A 23,009-nucleotide genomic window follows, 5' to 3' on the forward strand; every position below is an offset into this window, starting at 1 on the left:
GAGAATTTTGAATGTTGCCAGATGGGAAGGTAAAGGGGGCTGTGTGAAAAAGGGGTAGGGATTAAGGAGTACAAATTAGTAGTTAAAAATAGTTATGGGGATGTAAATTATAGCATAAGGAATATAGTCAATAATATTGTAATAAATATATATGATGTCAGATGGGTACTAGATTTATCAGGGTGATCACTTTATAAGTTATGTAAATGTCTGATCACTATGTTGTATACCTGAAACTAATATAATATCATGTGCCAATTACAACTAAAATTTTAAAAATTGATGGGTTTTATGTGTTGACTCCTGCACTCTGCAGGAAATTGTACTAGATGACCTTGCAGATCCCCTCAAGTTACAGCGTTTAAGCTCCTGAAATGTATCCAGCTAATCATTAATCCTCTCCTCACCTTAAAACCTCACTATACAAAAATCATTTGGCTAGAAGGGAACAAAATCACATCAAGTCAATTTGAGCAGGATTCCTTCACATAAAATGTAGGCGTTTCTGCACTTGTCAGGTAACTGCTACTTTGTCTTCATCTATTTGATTTTTCTCTATATCTTTGTCACTTTCTCTCTACCCTCTTTTTAAAATTACTTTTTGGAGATACCATTATTCTAATTCAATGATACTTGAATTACAATACAGTTATACAGTACATACCAAGATTGTCTCTAGTGTTGTGGGCTGACTGTGGAGACAAATCTATGACTGTGGATTTCAAAAGTTGTTTTCTCTTTTTTCTATCTGGAAACTAAAGATTAAACTAAGGCCTGGAAGGAGGAAAAATAACATTTGGGTTGATTTGTAAGATATCTTAAAAAGAAAAAAAACTATAATCTGAGTCCTGGGAAAGTAACTGCTCAAGAAGAAAGACCATTATTTTGATATTTTAAAGGCAGCTGTGGCAGGAGCAGCAGTAACAGCCAAAGCAGCCAAGTTTTGCCTGAGGTAGACACAGTAACCATGGCAAGAGGTTGCTTGACAGAGAGGCATTAGGCCATCCCATAATCTCCATTTGCCTCACCCTGACCAATACAAAAACAGTTCAGACTAATAGAGTTTCAGCTTAATTGGTGGAAGATATGTGTAGTCTACCACTATAAAATAGTCCAACCTTATTAAACACATGAAAAGATTTTTAATGTCGGTAGACATCAGGAAAATGCAAATTAAATCTATAGTGGAATACCATTATACACCCATTATAATGCTAAGATTAAATGGATTGATAACACCAAAGCTTTGTGATATGTAAAGCAACCAAGACACTTGTACTTTGTTGGTAAAAGCATAATAGATTAAACATACACTTACACTATGACCCAGAATTTCTACTCCTAGGCACTTTTTTTCTAGGAGAAATGAAAATATATGTCCACAAAGGAGCTCATAAGAATGTTTAAAACAGCTTTATTTATAATGCTCCCAACATAGAAAAATCCAAAAGTCCCTCAACAGGAGAATAGATGAATAAATTACACTATATTTATTCATTGGAATGTATGCATAATGTGTTTTTGAGTTGGCCTCAACTCCTGGTAACCCTATGAAAGAATAATTTCTACAATGTTCTATCCTCAACAGTTCTGCTCAGCTCCTGCAGACTCATGCCCATGTCTCTTTTTATGGAGTCAAGCCATCTCATATTTGGTTTTTCTCTTTTCTTTCTGCCTTCCATTTTTTCCCAGCATGTAGTTTTTTCCAAAGAACCTTGCCTTCTCATAATACGCCCAAAGTAGGAGGTGTTACTTACATAAAAATACTGTACACATTTAGTGTATACAATTTGATGAGTTTGGAGATATATATACAACCATGAAACAATTACCACAATCAATGCCATAAACTTATCAATTGCCTCCAAAAGTTTACTATTGCTCTATTTATGTATTGTATTGATTAATTGATTGTGATAAGCACATTTAACATAAGGTCCACTCTTCTAGAAGATATTTAAGTATACAATTCCGTATTGTTCACTATAAGCACTATCAGGTACAGTAGATCTTTAGGACTTATTCATCCTATATAACTAAAACTTTATGCTCTTTAACTAATATCTAACTTTTCCCCTTCCTCGGCTCCTGGTAACCACCATTCTGCTCTCTGCTTCTATTACTTTGACTACTTTATATTCCTCATAAGGGGAATAATATAGTATTTGTTCTTTTGGGTCTTGTTAATTTAACTTAGCATAATATCCTACAGGTTCATCCATGTTGTTGCAAACAACAGGATTTCCTTCTCTTTCTAAGTCTGAGAAAGACTATACAATGGGGAAAGGATGTTCTCTTCAATAAATAGGTTATATATATATATATATATATATATATATATATATATATATATATATATATATATATACAGGTTGAGTAAAAGAAACCAGATATGAAAGAGTATATACTGTATAATTTCATTTACATAAACTTCAAAACAGATAAAAAAATCAAACAATGGTTTCCTGAGCTAGGGGTTGTAGTGAGGGATTGACTAAGAAGGGGTACTAATTGAGATTTCTTCTGGGATTATAGAAATATTCCTTATATTGATTTAGGTGTTGGTTATATGGGTGTATATATTTGTCAAAACTCAATAAATTTGTACCCTTAATAAATGTGCATTTCTCTATACATAAATGTTTTCCAATAAAAAACATTAAAACAAATGGGCCAGTCTATGGCCATGCTACCCTGAACAAGCCCAATTTTGTCTGATCTCGGAAGCTAAGCAAGATCAGGCCTCATTAGTACTTGGATGGGAAACCACCTAGGAAGATCATGTGCTGTAGGTGTAAAAAAAAAATTTAAAAATAAGAAATTGTAAACTGACAATGTGCTTGCAATCTGTGAGGTCAACCAAGGGTTGCCTTGCTTAAAAAATAAAAATAAATAAAAAATAAATAAAAACAAACAGGCCAATAAATAGGAAGTATAAAATTTCGTGTACATCGAAACCAAGAACTGTGTGCTTGGTAGCTTGATATGGAAATGCAGCGTCAAGAGAGTGTCCCTAGGTAGACTTTGAACTACATCATGATACTAAATCCCCTCACCATGCGGAAACTCTGGAGTTGCCACTGAGATGGCTTCTATTTAAAGGCCTAGAGATAACTGGATGATCTGGATAGTTGACATTGAAACATGTACCCAATCTAAAAGAGAACCCAAAGAATGGGAGAAAGTCCCAGATGGAAACATTTGAAGAGCAGGGAGATATTGAAATCTTCCATGTGGCTTTTCATGGAAGCCATTTTCCCCCAGTTTTATTAAAATATGATAGAAGCCATTTTCCCCCAGTTTTATTAAAATATGATCACCTTGGAAAGTGATCACTCCACTAAATCTAGTAACTCTCTTTCCCCTTATATATTTATTACAATGTGAGTAACCATCTTCCCCATGTTACACTCAATCTCTATGTCTACTTCGCGACACTCCATCTGTACTCCTTAATTCCTTTGCCTATTTTTTTTGCAGTCCTCCTCCCATCTAGTATCCCTCTAAATATTCTCTGTATCTATGAGTTGATTTTTACTTCTGTTGTTGTTGTTGATTTTGTTCTTTAGATTGCACATATATGTGAAATCATGCAATATTTGTCCTTCTCTATATGACCCAATTCATTCAGCATAATACCCTCAAAGTCCATCAAGGCGATATCTTTTCTGACCCTGTTCCTTTTAGTCTGTCTGTATCTTTTAATCAGAAATGAGTCTCTTGTAGGTAACCTCTGTAGAGATTTTGTTTTCTTATGCATACAGCCACTCTATCTTTTAGTTGGAGAACTTAATTCTTTTCCATTTGAGGTACTTGTTGATAGGTATCTAATTATTACCATTCTTTATTCCTGTTTTCGATACAAGGTTTTTCTTCTTAAGTAAGTCCCTCCAACATTTCCTGTAATACTGGCTTGGTGTTGATAAATTCCCTTAGCTTATTTTGTCTGGGAAGTTCTTTATCTGTCCTTTGACTCTAAATGATAGCTTTGCTGGATAAAGTATTCTTGGTTGTAGATCCTAGGTTCTTATCACATCAAATATTTTCTGCTAAACCTTTCTGTCCTGCATAGTTTCTTTTGAGAAATCAGTTGCCAGTTTTTTGGGTGCCCCTTTGTAGGTAACTAACTGCTTTTTTCTTGCTGCTTTTAAGGTTCTCTCTTTGTATTTAACCTTTGGAATTTAAATTATGATGAGTGTTGGTCTGGAATTCTTTAGCTGAATTTTTGGGGGGAGACTCTCTGAGCTTCTTGGGGTTTTATGTCTATTTCCTCCACCAGATTAGGGAAGTTTCCCATCATTATTTTTTTTTCAAATAGCTCTTCCACGTCTTGTTTTCTTTCAGGTACCCGTATGACATGGATATTTTACATTTAATAGTGTCCCATTGGCTCCTTAAATTATTATTGTAGTCTTGGCTTATTATTTTCTTGTCATTCTGATTGAGTGTCCTTGGCTTCTGATCCTCTTCTTTATTCACTTTGTTTATTACATTTAATATACTTTTCATCTCCATTAATGTGTTCTTCATTTTTGACTGGTCCCCTTTATAATTTTCATTTCAAATGTTATGTTTTTTATCTCTTTGTTAAAGTTCTCACTGAGTTCATCTGCTCCCCCTCTAAGATCATTGAACATCTTTATAACCAGTGTTTGAAACTCTGCATCTGTTAAATTGTTTGACTCCATTATTTCTGGTTCTCTGTTCTGTTCTCTCATATGGTTTCTGGGCTTTTTTCTTCCCATTTTGGCTGCTTTCTGTGTCTCTTTCTATGTACTAAGCAAAGCTCTTAAGTCTCCCAGTCTTATTAATGTGGTTTTGTTTAGAAGGTATCCAGTGGCACAGTACTGAGAGGGATTCAGCCCCAGCCTGTGTCCCTCTGGGGACAACTGATACTATTCAGCAAGCAATCTACAGATGCTATGTATAGAGTTGCCTCAAGAGGCTACTCCAAAAACTGCGGTCAGCTGCCACCAGTATGAATCTTAGTGCTCCTCAGCAAAGAGCATCTGACTCACTGAAGATACACCTGGGTGTGGCTTGGGTGGGGCTGTGAGTTTGGGGAGGCGGAATTTCAGGGAATCCTCTGAGCAGAGCGACCTCCGTTATCCAGTTTGATGACATCTCAGCTATGGTGGTGCTGTGGTGCAAACTGGGAGGGTGAGGGCACAACAGAGGAACAATGGATACTGCCAGCACTTCTGTATTGAGCAAGCCTCAACTCCAGCCCTCACTCAGAAAACTCAGTTGTCCCCCTGTAAGACCCTGGTGTCCCAGAGCAGCCAACCCAGTGCTGGTGCTCAGACTGAGCAGGTCCATCATAGAGAAAGCCCACTCATAGATACAACCCCTTTAGTAGGCGCCTGCAGCTTCCAGCTGCTGCTGCCATAGCCTCTGTCCTACTCAGTCACTCAGACTGGACAGCCTTGCATCTTCACGTCCTCCTATGCTCTATTGCTACAGGTTGATAAATTATTTCTCCCCCTAGTTGTAGTACTTCTGTTCCTCTAGATCCTAGGCATTTTTCCTTGCTGGTTGCTCCATTTCTGTCATGACTTTGATTTGGTTGCAAGAAGGATGAACAGAGCCTCTATCATCTATGCATTGTTTTTCTTTCTCTGGAAGTTTTTTTTTTTCTAGGAAGGAAAAAGTATGGCTTTAGAACCAGAGAAGTCAGCATTATAATTCATGTAATTTCATGTACTCAAGACTTCATTTGGGGAATAGAGCTCATACATTTTCCCAAAAACTATTTAAGTGAGAATTATAAATAATAGCTATAAATCATCTAATTTTGTGGGAAATATTTAGTTCAGTGGTTTACATGTGCATGGTTAAATGGGAGGTAATATTAACATTGTTCCATTCTCTGCTTTTGCTGTCAGAATAATCCCTATACTATTACATGTCTGTGTCTCTGCTCAGACTCTCAGTCCCAAGGCCACAATGGAAACTCATCTTCTGTTTAATATACCAATATATGCCCACAATTTAGGCTCTGACTCTTGAACTTCTCTTTGAAGAGAGCTACTCATACCTGTTAGGCCTGGCAAATTCCCCCTAAGAACCTTACCCTCTGCCTAATCTTAAAGATATCCACTTTATAGATATCTATAGAGTAGTGCAAATTAAGTAAACTTTGAAATTGAACAGACTTTGCTTTAAATCATGACTCTACAACTTAATAGCTATGTGACTTTTAGAAGATAACCTCACTAAAGTTTAGTTTTATTACCTATTAAAGGAAAGATTATAATAGTACTTACTTCACAAGATTAAATTACATGTATGTATGTATGTATGTATGTATGTATGTATGTATGTATAAGACACCTGGAATAGCGTCTTGTTCATAGTAGGTACTTACTTGGTGGTAACTATTATTAGGATCGAAGATCTTAACCTGGTCCATCTGTAGGGTGTACCCACTTGCTTGCACTTGACTTCATTTTAAATACATTATCTGTCTTCTTTTTTTAATTTTCAGACGTATCTGTGACTTGGCTCAGTGTCCCGACTTTTCTTGGCCTGCTTTGTCCTTGTATTACTCTAAATTCAACACAAACACTGAATTTCTGTTTACAATTCTGTGTCTTAGATTCCCATTTATATCCCACTCTATCGGGAAGAAAAAGCCACACTTATGCATTTGTTTTTTTTTTTTTTTTTTTAGTGGCAAGCATATGTTCAGTCAACCTCCATTTTCTGATTACTAAAGAAAAGTTAATGCTGTGGCACTATCCAAGGTAGTACTCATTGCTACGTGGAATTATTTTAATTTAAATTACAATTAGTTATAATAAAAAAAAATTAGTTGTTCAGTTGCACTTGCCATGTTTAAAGAGTTCATTAGCTACATGTAGCTAGTGGTCACCATATTGTAGCTAAAATATGAACTGTTGTCTAGAACATTATAAATTATGTTCTTAATAGTAGAATCTTAAAAGTCTGCTGAGGCGAGAATGTGGTAAGTCAGATGAATTTACCTCTGGCCTGATAGTCAAAAAAAGACAAGTAAAACATAATAGTTAAGGGCATGAGCTTGAGAGTTAGATCACCTAAGTCAAACACATGTCTCTGATAGTTGCTAGTTATGTGTCCTTGGGTAAGTCTCTTAGTTTCTCTGTACCTAGTTCTTTATCAGAAAATTCTGGGGAATAATAGTGCTTAACTCATAAGGAACCTCATGTGAGGATTAAATTACACATGTGCGCGCATTGTAAGTCCTACATACATATCTGTCATTTCTATTCTTGTTCTTGTTTAGAAAACTGTATTTTAGAGCGTTTTTTACCAGAAATACAATTTTAAATGAATTATTAACAGAAGAATCACTGTTATTAGAAACAGATTTGTTGATGATTTGAATACTTCAGTTATATCGAGGAGAGATCCAATAATTAGGTTGCATTTCTTACATTTGGAATGGTGTCCAGCATTCCTAGGGGAGAAAGAAATGGATATATTTTATTTCCATGCTGAGTTTCAAATCCTAGGGAGATTTCCCAAGTGAAACTGAAACAAAAAAGCAAGAGACTAAGGAATGGTCAGGAAAGTATTAGGCTGGAAAATCAGTTTGAAAAATAATGTCTTCAAAGATAGCAGTTATAGCAGGTGGGATATACCCACTGAAAGCTATATTGAAAAAAAAGCTGGGTTTTAGTAAAGGATAATGTTGGACAATCAGAAACTTAGAGAATAACAAAAAGGTACAAAGAGATATAAAAATCCTATCTTCTACTCTCTTCCATTTTCGATGTTAGCACACTACCCGTAAAGACTAAGGGACCACGTGCTTGATGCAATGAGGGTCAAAAATATTTGAGCCAGAGTGATGTCAGAAAAATGGCAGAGTGAGAGATGTCCCTAGATCTCTCCCCTTGAAACACTAATAAGTTGAACATCTAAAACTAAATAATAAAAAAAAAAACATCCAAACTGCATACAAGCATATCTAAACAAGGGATCTGTGTATAAGAGCTAACACAAGTTGGAACCCTAAGATTTGGGCGATAGACTGAGAGAAATAAAGAGACTGCTACTTGCAGCCAGAACTCCCTGCAGGAGGAGAAGGAGGGGAAAAGGTGTGGCAGGTTTCCTGAAGATCCATGCCTGGGAGACCCGTGAATGCCACACAGTGGCAGTGCCCAGGGATTAGGGCAGAAAGCAAAGAAGTGGGGATGGCAGAGAAGTGGGGATGGCAGAAAAGCAACACGGTTGCAAACTCGAGGCAGAGCCGTAGGCCCCATCTCCCTACCCAGGGGGCTCCTCCCACCAAATCCTTCAAGACAAAACACTGTGGAGCCCCAGAGAAAACTGAGCAAATGCTACCAAAACTGTCACTAACATTGTCAAGGACATAGACTGAGAGTAGCAAGCATGATTGAATATAAGAAAAAGAAAAGGCATGTTTGAGACTTCATGTAAAGCAGGGATCCAAGAGGCTCCGATGCCACCTACTAAAAAACAAAAGAAAAACACCATCTTAGCAAAAAGCTAAAGAGAGACCTTTATATTATAAACACTGTTTCTGAGAAAAAGGAAAAACAAATGAAGCCTAAAGTCAGCAGAAGGATATAAATAATCAAAATTAGAGCAGAAATAAATGAAATGGAAAACAAACCAAAAAAAAAAAAAAAGGAAAAAAAAAGAGCTGGTTCTTTGAGAAGGTTAATTAAATTTACAATGCCCTGGCTAAACTCACGAAAGAAAAAAGAGAAAGGACACAAATAAATGAAATTAGGGATGAAAGAGAGGAAATTACAACTAACAGTGCAGAAATACAAAGGACCATGAAAGAATACTATGTAAAAGTATATAATAAGAATTTTAATAACCTAGAAGAAATGGAATAGTACTTAGAAAAATAAAATCTTCCTAGTCCGAAGCAAGAAAAACTGGAAAGTCTAAATAGATGAATCAGCAGTATGGAAATTAAAGGAATCATCAAACACTTACCAAAAAGTAAAAGTCCAAGACCAGATGGTTTCACCAGTGAATTCTACCAAACATTCATAGAAGATTTAATATCTATTCTCCTCAAACTCTTCCAAAAAATGAAGAGGAGGTAATATTTTCTAATGAATTTTATGAGGCCAATATTACCCTGGTAACAAAAACTGGTAATGAGAACACAAAAAGGAAAACAAATATCTCTCATGAACACAGATGCAAAAATCCTAAATAAGATACTAGTGAACCAAACACTTCAACATTTTTAAAAGATTATACACCATGATCAAGTGAGCTTCATCCCAGGGGCAAAGGAAGGGTTCCACATATGCAAATCAATTAATATCATACACCACATAAACAAATTAAAAAATAAGAATCATATGATCATATCAATAGATGCAGAGAAAGCCTTTGACAAGATACAGCATCCATTTATGATCAAAATACTTAACAAAATTGGTATAGAAGGAAAGTACTTTAACATAATAAAGGTCACATATGACAAACCCTCAGTCTACATTATACTTAATGGTAAAAAACTAAAATCCTTTTCCCTAAGGTCAGGAACAAGGCAAGGCTGTCCATTATTGCCACTATTATTCAATATAACAATGGAAGTTCTAGAAAGTGCAGTCAGACAAGAGAAAGATATAAAAGGCATCCAAATAGAAAACAAAGAAGTCAAACTGTCACTATTTGTGGATGACAGGATTCTCTATAAAGAAAACCCTAAAGACTCCACAAGAACACAACTAGAAACAATAACATAACAGAGTAAAGTTTCTGGATACAAAATCAATGTTCAAAACTCCATAGTGTCCCTATAACGCTAATAAGGAAGTGTCAGAAAAAGAAGTAGAAAATATAATTTCTTTCATAATTGCACCATAAAGGATAAAGTACTTAGAAATAAATTTAACAAAACATGGACCTATACGATGAAAAGTATAAGACGCTATTAAAAGAAATTGAAGAAGATACAAAGAAATGGAAAGACATTTCGTGACTTGGTTTGGAAGAATCAACGTAGTTAAAATGACCTTGTTACCTAAAGCACTATACAGATTTAATGCAATACCCATCATTGGAATTTTTTAAAGAAAAGGAACAAAAAAATCATCAGATTCATATGGAAGCACAAAAGATCTCATGTTGCCAAAATCATCCTGAGAAAAAAACAAGGTTGGAGATATCACTCTGTCCAACTTCAAACTATACTACAAAGTAATCAAAGTGGCATGGTAGTGGTCAGAAAACAGACACAAAGACCATTGAAACAAAATCAAGAGTCCAGAAGTAAACCCATGTTTACATGGGCAAACAATTTTTGACAAAAGAGCCAAAAACATTCTGGAGAAAGAAAAGCCTCTTTAATAAATGGTGCTGGGAAAACTGAAAAACCATCTGCAAAGGTATAAAACTAGACTTTTATTTATCGCCACACACCAAAATTAACTTAAAAATGGATTAAGGACCTCAGTATAAGACCTGCAACAATAAAATGCATAGAAGAAAACATAGGAACTAAACTCAAGGATCTTGAACTTAAAGAGGATTTTGTGAATTTGACTTCAAAGACAGGGAAGTAAAAGCAAAAGTAAATGAATGGAACTACATTAAACTAAAAAACTTCTGCACAACATAAGAAACTCTCAACAAGGGAAAGAGACAAACATCCAAACTGGAAATCATATTTACAAACAACACTTTCAGTAAGAGCCTAACATCTAAAAGTTACAAAAAACTCTTACAACTCAGCAACAACATAAAAGCAAACAATCCAACTAAAAAGTGACAGAGGACCTGAACAACCACTTCTCCCAAGAAGATATACTAATGGCCAATAAACATATGAAAAGATGGTCATCATTGCTAGATATTAGGGAAATGAAAATCAAAAATATAATGAGATACCTACTCACACCTGTTAGAACAGCTATAATCAACAGGAAAGTAATAACAAATAGGGGAGAGGATGTGAAGAAAAAAGAACCCTCATACACTGCTGGTGTGACTGCGAATTGTAACAGCCACGATGGAAAACAGTATGGAGTTTTCTCAAAAAACTAAGAATCAATCTACCATATGTTCTAGCGATTCCTCTACCAGTTATTTACCTAAAGCCTTGAAAACCCATATCTGAAAAGATATTTGCATACCAATAGTCATAGTAGCATTATTCACAGTGGCTGGAACATGGAAGCAACCGAAGTGTTCTACAATAGATGATTGGATAAAGAAGAGGTGGTACATATATACAATGGAATATTACTAAGCCATAAGAAGAGATGAAATACTGCCATTTGTGACAATGTGAATGGACCTTGAGATAATCATGTTTAGCCAAATAAGCCAGACAGGAAAAGTTGAAAACTACATGATGTTACTTATATGTGGGATATAAACCTAAAAGTAACAAATAAATAGGACAAGCAGAGACTCATGAACATGGACAGTATACCTTTGGTTGTCAGAGTGTAGAGTGGTCGGGGGAAGGGGAGGTAGATGGGATAGAAGAGTTCAAATATGTGGTTACAAAATGAAATCTAACTATAAGTAGTGAACACATTATGAAAAAATATATATGCCTTACTGTTGAATTGTACACCTGGAACTTACTAAATTTTGTTAACCAATGTCACCATCATAAAAAAATAAAAATAAATAAAAATTTAAAATTAAATGTTAAATCTCATATGAACATATCATTTGATGCAGAATAAACATTTGACAAATTCTACCATCCATTTATGATAAACACTATCAGCAAAGTGAGAATAGAAGAAACACACTTCAACATATTAAGGGCCATATATAACAAATCCACAGCTAACATTATACCCAATGGGAAAAAGTAAAAATATTTTTCTTAAAATCTTAAACAAGGCAAGGATGTCTACTTTCACCAATTCTATTCAACACAGTATGAAAAGTCGTAGCCGTGGCAATCATACAAGACACAAGACATCCAAATTGGAAAGAAAAAAAATTACACTGTCATTATTTGAAGACGATATAATATCATACACAGAAAACCCTAAAGAATCTGCCAAAAAAAAACTATTAGAACTGAAAAATGAATTCAGCAAAGTAGAATACAGGATTATTATTCAGAATCAGTTGCATTTTTCTACACCAATAAATACTTATCAGAAAGAGATATTAAGAAAACTATCTCAAATACAGTTTTGTCAAAAACAATAAAATACCTAGGAATAAATTTAACCAAGGAGGTAAAAGACCTGTACTTGAAAAATTAAAGTCATTGAAGAAAGAAAATGAAGAAGATACAAATAAATGGAAGCATATATCGTGCTCATTAATAGAAAGAATAAATATCATTTAAATGTCCATTCTACTCAAAGCAATCTGTAGTTTCGATGCAATTCCTATCAGAATACTATAGGCATTTTTCATAGAACTTGAACAAATACCTCTAAAATTTATATGAAACCATGAAAGATCCCAAAAGCCATGGCAATCTTGAGAAAAAAGAACAAAGTTGGCAGTATCACACTACATAATATGAAATTATACTACAAGGCTACTGGAATCAAAACATCATAGAAACAGACACATATATCAATGGAACAGCAAAGAGAGCCCAGAAATAAATCCATGCTAATATGATCATTTAATCTATGACAAGGAGGCAAGAATATACAATATTGTAAAACAGTCTTTTCAATAAATGGTGTTGGTAAAATTGGACAGACACATGCAAAAAATGAAACTGAATCACTTCTTTACACCATATATAAGAATAAACTGAAAATGAATAAAAGACTTAAATGTAAGACTTGAAACCATAGTACTGCTAGATGAAAATATAGTCAGTAAACTCTGACATTGCTATTAGCACTTTTTTCCTGATATATCTCCTTGGGCAAGGGAAGCAAACGAACAACAACAAAATGAGACTATATCAGACTAAAATGGTTTTGCACAACAAGGAAAGCAATAAACAAAATGAAAAGACAATCTACTGAGTGGGAGAAGATATTCACTAATAATACATTTGATAAGGGGTTATGGGCCCTAGGCCTGGCTAGTCCCAGGTCTGGCTGTGACAGATTCACAATTATTTATAGGACCCTAGATTTAGAATGTTACATTAGTGTAGTAGGATACCTGCACCTAACATATGTAAGCATGATTCGGCTTATTGCATCATGTGTGTGGCAGAAAGCCACTATTGTTCTCTGACATATATTATTCCCATGTGGTCCCCTAAGGAAGCAGAGAGCACTCCCTGCAATAAAGTTGGTGCCTGCCATTTCATTCTTATGTCAGCTCCTTGTGCATTGTTTCAACTGAGCATCTCAGCACCAAAACCTTCCCTTCTTGATCAGCTCAGCGCTGAAGGGGCTAATATCCAAAATTTATAAAGAACCAATACAACTCAACACTAAGAAGACAGCCAAGTTAAAAATTGGACAGAGGGCCTGAATAGGCATTTTTTCAAATAGGACTTACAGATGGCCAATAGGCATAGGTAAAGATGCTGAACATCGCTAATCATTAGAGAAATGCAAATTAAAACCAGCATGAGATATCAGCTCACACCTGTCAGAATGGCTATCATCAATAAATCAAAAAACAAGTGTTGGTGAGGATGTTGAGAAAAGGGAACACTTGTGCACTGTGGTGGAAATACAAACTGGTGCAGTCACCATGGGAGAGAGTATGGAGAGTGCTCAAAAAATTAAAAGTAAAACTACCTTATTCCCCAGTAATTGCACTTCTGTGTATTTATCCAAAGAAAACCAAATCACTAATTTGAAAAGACATATGCACCCCTATGTTCACTGCAACACTATTTACAATTGCCAAGATATAGAAGCAATCTAAGCACCCATCAATAGATGATTTATTAAAGAAGTTGTGGTACATATTTACAATGAAATATCACTCGGCCATAAAGAAAGTCAAATCTTAACATTTTCAATGACATAGGTGGACCTAGAGTATATTATGCTAAGTGAAATAAGCCAGATAAAGACAGATACCATATGATTTCACTTATATGTGGAATAAAAACAAATTAACAAACAAAAAAAACAAACAGGAACAGACACAAGTACAGAGAACAAACTTGTGATTGCCAGATGGAAGGGGGGCTATGGGGCTAGGTGAAAAATGTGAAGTACATATTGGTAGTTACAAAGTTGTCATGGTGATGTGAAGTAAAGAACAGTGAATATAGTCACTTATAATATTGTAATAAGTATTTATAGTGCCAGGTGGGTACTGGAGTAATTGGGAGATCACTTCATAAATTATATAAATGCCTAACCACTATGCTGTACATATGAAACTAATATAAAATAGTATCGAGTGGTAATTCTAAATGAAAATTAAAAATTAACCAAAAAAATACAGAAAAAAAGTCAGAAAGTATAAAATAGAAAAACAATCAAAACTGACTGTAAATAAGTGAAAAACAAAGAATAGGCTGAAAAAGTGTTTGCGTATATGGCTAACGACTACGCTCTTTCATATGCAGTAAGCTTGTACAATCAAGCTTAGTAAAGGATGAATATCCCCCCGCAAAAAAACCCCAGCCTCCCTAAAAAAATAGTAGCAGGTATTTCTCAGAAAAAGAAATATAAATGGCTACTAAATACTTGAAAATATTTTTGATCTTACTCATGATTAATGAAATGCAAATAAAAACACCAATGAAGATGCCTTTTTCACTCACCAGATTGTCAATAATTAAAAAACTCATCAAGATGAGGAGTAATTAATACTCTCATATACTTTTGGTGGAAATGCAAATTGTCGCCACATCTGGGGACGATAAGTGGGCAATAGAGGCAATCCTTGTATTCAAGAACAACCAGTACTGTAAAAGGAACCACTTAAAGGACATTTACTTAAAACAAGAACCAGAATATCATAGCACATCTTTTAAAATTTAATTGCAATTTTATCTTCATAAATAAATAAAAACAATATATGTTTACTATGCCTTACATTTTTTTTCAAAAAAGAAAGTTTTAAAGCAATAACCATGCAACTTTGAAGAATAAATAAAATGTTGATTCTAGATTTCTTTGGTGACTTTTCTGACAAAAATGGCATTGCATACAATGAGACATACTCATTATTTCACAACAGACTTATAAAGGGTAAGTTTTGCAAAATATTCAAAGACTTCATTGACTTTCCCAAAGATCTTTCTTGATTCTTATATTCTAATTATTCTTCTCATCCTGTCCATCTTATCACTTATCTGTATGAATTTGTTCTTTTTGTCAAAAGTTAACCTTGACAAGTCCTCACCCATCAATTGTTTTGTGGAAGTCAAGCATTCCCCGTTGTTTTCATCACCTTCATTAAGTTGTGTATTTCACAAAATTTGAAGTTTCACTTTGTAATTGATTTGTCCTCTTTTTCCATTGTAGAGACTGTCAAATACATTTATATGATGAGCAAGGATAGGCTCCAGTTCCAAGCTGGAATAAGGATTGAGTGAGAAACAATTTCCTAATTTGTCATATCCTAAAGAATATTATTGTGCTCTAATGACATTTGCTTCTTCATAAAATCATAATTGTGTGAACTCAGATAATGAATATTAGGTTATAAGGATTTCTGTTGCATATAGAAATTTAAAATATCTTTTTTTTACTTTTGTTTTTTTTCAATTACAGTTGACATTTAATATTATTTTTAGTGTTTTGCTCATTTTTTTATTTGTCTATTACAGTTGGCATATATTGTTATATTAGTTTCAGGTTTACAGCAACATCGTTAGACAGTTATATAATTTATGAAGTTATCCATTTGATTAGTCTAGTACTCATTTGTTTTTTTGTATCTTGCCTAGAATATTTTTCCCCTATTTACTTTTTAAAAAATTTTATTTTATTAGTTTCAAGTATACAGTACATTGGTTAAACATTTATTTAGTTTACAAAATGATCTCCCTAATTGCTTTTTTTCTCCTCTGGCTCTCCACCTAGCCATTACATTAAAATTAACTGTATTCTCTATGCCATGCTCCCCATCCACATAACCATCTATCAACTCCTAATTTGTACTTCTTTAACTCTTAACCCCATTTTTCCAGCCCCTCAACACCCTTCCCCTCTGGCTGTCATCAGATTATCCTCTATATTTGTGAGTCTATTTTTAATTAGTTTGCTCTTTTTGTTCCTTAGATTCCACACATAAGTTAAATCATATGGTATTTATCTTTATCCATCTGACTTATTTCAATCACTATAATAACTACTAGGTCCACCCATGTCATTACAAATGGTAGGATTTCATTTTCTTTATGGCTGAGTAATATTCCATTGTATATATGAACCATAACTTCTTTATCCAAATCCATTATTGGATATTTAGGTTGCTTCCATATCTTGGCTATTGTAAATAGTGCTGCCATGAACCTAGGTATGTATAGATTTTTATGAACTATTGTTTTGGTTTTCTTTGTATAAATACCCAGAAGTGCAACTACTGGGTCAAAAAGTATATCCATTTTTAATTTTTTGAGAAATCTCCAGACTGTTTTCTGTAGTAGCTGCACCAATTTGTCATCCCATCAACAGTGTACGAGAGCTCCTTTTCTCCACATCTTTGCCAACATCTGTTGTTCTTTGATTTCTTAATGGTAGCCATTCTGACAGGTGTGAGGTGATATCTCATTGTGGTTATCATGTGCTACTTTTAATTTAATAAAATTGCATTGATTTTTAAAAGAGGGCACAAGTGCTGACTGGCAGAACGAGAAAAGATGTTCAAAGTCCTAGTAAACAATCAGCAACTGGAAACCATGCCAGAGTTGAAATAACCTACTATATCCCCTGTCTTGTTTGGTGGCCCTTATTTTCCCAGTAACCAAGCTAAAAGATCAAGTCATCCTTTACCGCTTTCTTTTTCTTAGTTCTCAGACCTAATCAGTTAAGTCCTATTGATCCTATGACTAAACAGCTTTCCATTCCATTTCCTCCTCACCATTACCACTGCCATTGCCCTAAATCACCTGTATTCCATTTCCCTTGGACTACTGTAATACTATTATTCTTCCCGATTCCAGGTTCCACTCCCAAAACCCATTCTCCATTCTGGTGCTAGAATAATCTTCCAATATAATTAAACCAAAACAAAGACTAACGAACCAACTGAACTTCATCTATTATTCTTTCCTGGAGCCCTTTACATTTCAGCCAGCTTGGTATCCTTGGTATGCTTTCATTTACCTGAAACAGCTTGTTAGCTTCTCCTTCAGAGATTTTGCATATTTTCCTCCCTCTGTCTTTGATATTCTCTCCTTCCGTACTTGTTTAGTTAAATTACACTAATATTTCATTACTTTTTTAACTCCACACCTCTAAACTAGATTAGCTTTTATACCATTTTGCCCTTATCCTTTAGAGCATTCTTCACATTTATATTTGTTTTTCCCGTGTCTGTCTTTTTCACTTGCATCAAGAGAAAGACTACATCTGCAGTGCCTGAAAGAGAGCTTGGCATGCAATAATAGTTCAGTAAATTTTTATTAATTGGATGACAGCCTGAATAAAAATAAATAAATGCAAATTGGTGTATATAACTCTCTTGTTTAAGCCTATCACTGGTTCCCTACCATGTGTAAAGCAAAGTTTATGACATTCTTCATAATTGGGCTCCTGCCTACTTTTCCAGGTTCATTTTTTCCAGCCCAAGTCTTTGTGTTAAAAACTAGCAGTTATGAATTATGTTGAATTCCTTTAATGAGCTTTGCTGCTTCTCCTTGCTTTCATGTATAATGATCTTGCCACATTGGTGACCTCTTTCTCCTGTTCCAATATGTATATCTAGTGAATACTCATTTATTCATAAAAAAAGACCCAGAAGTTATCTCTTCAGAGAAGTCTTTCCTGATCTTTTAAATTTCATTTATTCTTCCTCTGTTAACTTGTATGTTTTCTCTCTTTATTGTATTTATCATACTATGAATATTCTCCAGGTAAGTATTTTTGTCTTTTCTTCTAATTTCTAATGCATAACTAGAACATAGTAAATGCTATATGTCTAAGGTTAACCGAACATGAATTATGTGTAAGTATAAACTATTAATATTATATCCATAATACATGCATGCTTATGTATAATTTTCTTCTGGGTAATAGAAAATATCAACATTTTATATGTAGTAACTCCATTAACTGCACTGAAAGAATAGCAAATGCGTATTTTGTTTTTATATCGAATAGACCATTATACTGCTGATTGAAAGGCTATATAAAGTTTCGTTTCCCTGGGAACAAATCTAGGGCAAACAGACCTTTTTTTTCAGGTCTAAGGTTTTAAACCTATGTGGCAAAGACGATAAAGAAAATGGCATTTATAGACTATACAATTTAACAATAGTGAACAAACCAGCCATTTGGTACCCATACAATCATTCCATGACATCCTCTCAGGTCACATGAAAGAATTGGGTCCAGCAGAAACAGTTTTCCTTCCTCACGGGGACTTTCAAATTCACAGATACAAATTCTGACAGTAAAGCCTAGCTAGTCACTGCCATTTAGTCTCACTGTTCAAATTAAGAATCACTAGAGTCATCCTTCAGATGTACTAAGTGGTTAACAAAATAATTACAGGATTTTCTGTTTTATTTTATTTTGTTTTGCTTCCCAGAGTCCTTCCAAGGTGTACCAAATCATTCATCACTGTTGTATTGAATAATTTCTGTTTAAAGGGCCTTGGAGTGGTATCACTATCTTCATTCTAGTAATTTTGAAGTTCTTTGGATTGTTGTTAGAATCATCATTGATCTAGGCTTATCTAGAACATTTCTAAATTCTGCAAGGAATCTCTCCAGAACTTTCTTTTGCCTTGATAGGGGTCAAATTCTACCTGTCCTTTAAAGCCAAGCCCAAGTTCTGTCACCTTCATTAAGCTTTTACTGGTTAACCCCACTCTTCCCAGCACAAACTTTTCTTGACATTCTTATGGTAATACCAGTTCATGTCCCATGACTAAAGGCTTGATGATATTGTGTTGTGTATTATTAGCCAATTGTTTTATGTCCATTTTTTTTCTTTTCTTCTAAAAGTAAAGTGGTAGAAATCTCCCTTTAGGGTAGAAATTAAGACTTCCTATTTGAACCCAGTTTAACAAATGTCATCTACAACTTACTATGTTCTAGATTGTATTGGTTGCAACTCTTTGGGTGACAAACCACAGGAACTGAGTTGAGTAGTTTAAGCATAAATAGTGACTTAATTATAGTGATATATTAGTGTCCAAGGGTACCCAATGAGAGAAATACAGTGGGGCCTGAGTATTGGACTGTTTTAATCTTTCTTTAGTTAGATTAGCCTTTAATATTTCTTTGCAAACTTATTTCCTTTACTTTGGGAGTGAATATGGTAGAAAACATAACTTTAGGTAATCCCTGAAAATACACTACTGATCCAGTCACACGAAGGCAGGATCTTTCTCAAAGTCACAATTCAAATTCCTGTAGCATGGACTCTGGCCCAACTGAGGTCACAGGATCGCCCCTAAGCCTGTCAACTCTGCTGAGAATCTAGGTGAGGAGATAGACATATAGTAGGATAATTTGAATATAACATGGTTAAATATTTGAAAACAGAGGTAAATACATGGTGCTATCAGAGCAGAGATAAGGGAAATGGGGATTCAGAAAATATTATTGAAAAAAGAGAGTTAACAGGCAGGCAAGGCATTGCAAGCATAGGGGACATCATGAATAAAAGAAAGAGATGGACAAATAAAATAGAATGGTATATCTGAGGATCTAAAAGAAGCATAAAACTAAAGAAAATACATGTTTAAAAAGAAACTGGAGAGGCGAACAGGGGCAAGATCATGGAAATCTTTGAATGATATATTAGGGAAACCAGTTCTATTTAAGATAAGGTGTTATCTGATTTATGTTCTAGATCACTCTGACAGCTGAGTGGAAAATGGATTGGCAAAGGAACACACTCTACCAACTCAGTATGAGGCATGCATTTGGGCACACTGTAATAAAATCTAGTTGAATGAATGCAATTCATGACATCCTGTTTCTGGCCAATAATTATCCAATAGATCATTATTTATTTGACCACTGCTATCCCCTTCTCCACCCTCCCAAGTTACAGGTGGATTTGTTTATATATTCCAGTAACCAAGTCATTACTTTTAGATACCAAGTTGCTCTAGATTCCTCCATGAGGAAAGACAAAGCCATAATTATTAAGAATCAGAAATCTGGGGCTTGAGAAAGAATCTCTAGCCTGGAACAATGCAAACTCAAATTGAGAATAGTTAGCATAGGGTTCAAAAGAAATTTGTCAAGTCACCTGGTGGGATTGGGTGAAAAAAAAGCCACAAGATTCCCAAGACTTGCCTTCTCCTAGCACTTCACAGGTGCATTCTTGGTTGTCTCTCTCTCTCTTCTTCCCATACTATCACCCACTACATCCATCCTATCAGCCTGCAAACAGCTTCATCCTTCCTTCAGTAATGATGTATCTCCGATAGTGGGTAACAAGAAAATGTGGGGGTGGGCAGTTCAACCAAAGTTGTTATAGACTGGGATAACATTTGCCCAGACCATCCATATAAAACTGGTTTTGAGTACACAACACTCTCCTGCCATTCTCTCAATCTTGTCAGCTAAAACATTCAGTGACAGTTACCATTTGGGAAATTATTTTAGTAAAGCAAACCTTGCCTTCTAGCTTTCCCTAACTGAAAAATTTTCAAGATCTTGTTTATACTCTCTCTTTTTCTCTCATTCTCTTAACAGAACAAGATTTTATTTGAGAAAAAAATAACTCAGACTGCTACTAAAGTTTACTATTCAAGTGACACACTCAAAGGTAACTCAAAATTAATGCCTAGTATTTACTCTCACAGAGGGTGCCTTTCATGTGAAACCACATAGAGTTTTTAGGGCTGGCACTGTCTGTGGTCTATAAAATCTCCATTTCCTGGAATAGAATCCTTAATAGAATTAGACCTCAGAATCTAATTCCCTGCCTGATTACCTTTTTTTTTACCCTACCTTCCTTTGTCTCTCTGTGTAGTCTACCCTCTTGTGATTAAGGTGAGGATCTTCCTTCCACACCATCCACCTCAATTACCACAATCCCACCTTTAGTAACTTCTTTTCTTCTAGCTTACTGACATAAACTCTCTAAGCTAAAATGGTTCTCCCTCAGCAGTAGAGCTGTTTTCTCTCAAAGGACAATGGAGAGAAATCCTCAGCTAACTCAGCATCAAAGTTGAAAGTTAAATAATTAGACTCTTGCAATATTCCCCCCTTATATATAAATATATGTGATCATAGAAGTATGACCGTAGAAATAATGACTATATAATATGTGTGTACATTCACACAAACACATAATCATTATTTCTATGGCTATTTCATAGCAAATAAATAAAAATGATTCAGAGAGAGAATAAAATTAGGCCAGTCAAGGGATTTGGATTCTCACAGTGGATACTGACTTATTCTCAAGGGAAACCTTTATGCAGACAGAAAAATACAAGCCTTTGTCCACTCCTCTTTCAGAGAAGGTGCAGGTAGTAATTCAAAGCTGAAGCTGATAGCTGGCTCAAATTCAAAGCCAGAAGCAAGTAGAGGCTTCTTGGCAAGAAACTCCCTCTCTTTCCTTTTCCAGAGATCTTTTCTTCTTTTTGATATGGCTCTCTGGGCTCTCCAGAGGCCCTCGACTCTGAGGGGTTAAAAAATCTAAAACCTTTATTTTGAAAACTTAATGACAATGTGTTACTCTTCTGTCCAGGGATGTTTGCATTTTAAAAGAAAGCAAACAGTATAACCCTAAGGAATAAATCCCTAATAGTGGAATTTCAGAAATATAATACATGGGTAAGGAAGTTATAAGTAGTGAGGAAATGGTGAGGGGACCTTTCCAGCATCCCTCAAATTATACCAATAATTTTTACTTGCCTATCTGCCTAACATGGTGTTGGCATTCTCTCAAAGTACTTCATTCACTCTACTGTCTGTAGGATTATGTCCATGTTCCTTAGTCTAACATTTAAATCTTCTCGATCCTTCCAGACTAATCTTTCTATGTTCCTCTTTAAAACTCCTTCACTCCACCTATTATCTTTCAAACAGACCTTCACTTCCTTATTTTCCTCATGAGGTTTCTTCTCCCTTGAATTCCCTGAATCTAAATTGTTCCAGCCTCAATCCCTCTCATTCTTTAAATCCAAGCTGAAATCCTACCTCCTCTGTAAACGATCTCCTAACCATCCCAACCAAAATCAATCTCTTGTCAAATATTTATTTATATTCCTGCATTGTAACATACAGAAAAATACCATACCATACAGTAATTGGAGTTGGATGAGTTTGGCTTCATAACCGTCCTCTATAATTTTATAAAATGTCTGTGAACCTAAGTAAGTATTCTATCTCTCTGGACCTTATTTTCCTCATGTTTAAAAGGCATAAAATAACAATAAATATCTCACAAAGTTGTAAGCATTAAATAGGGTAATTTATAGAAAACACTAACCTAGTGCTTGGATGAATAATAGCTTTTATTGTATGCATGTCTTCACAACAGCTTTATGAGAATCTTGGACTATTCATCAAGACTTCTTTCTGCATGTTTTTTCTACGCCTCCATATATCTTTTATAGTGCCTTCCTAATTTGAACTATTAAAATGTATTAGATATTATTAGCTATCTACCAAAATCATTTTTCTTCTTTCTGGGCACATGGAAAAATACATTTTCTAATTTCCCTTGAAGTGAGGTGTGGCTATGTGACTACACATGTAAGAGGCTTGTATTCTTTTTTAGTCAATTTACCTTTTTTAGTCAATTTCTATAAAATCTTGCAAAAACCATTTTACTTTACTTGATCATGATATTCTCATTTAGGAGATGGGGATAATATTATAGTGACAAATGTAACTGAAATAAACTTTTTACATTACTCTGTCCCCAAATTCAGGGACTGGGTGCCTTATTTCTTAAGTGCTCCCAAATACATAGAAATACTTCATAACCAATAGAGCTTCTATAAACTTAGCCAAAGAAGTTGCCACT

The sequence above is a fragment of the Rousettus aegyptiacus genome, unplaced genomic scaffold (assembly GCF_014176215.1).
Source record: "Rousettus aegyptiacus isolate mRouAeg1 unplaced genomic scaffold, mRouAeg1.p scaffold_m13_p_9, whole genome shotgun sequence".
Lineage (NCBI taxonomy): Eukaryota > Metazoa > Chordata > Mammalia > Chiroptera > Pteropodidae > Rousettus > Rousettus aegyptiacus.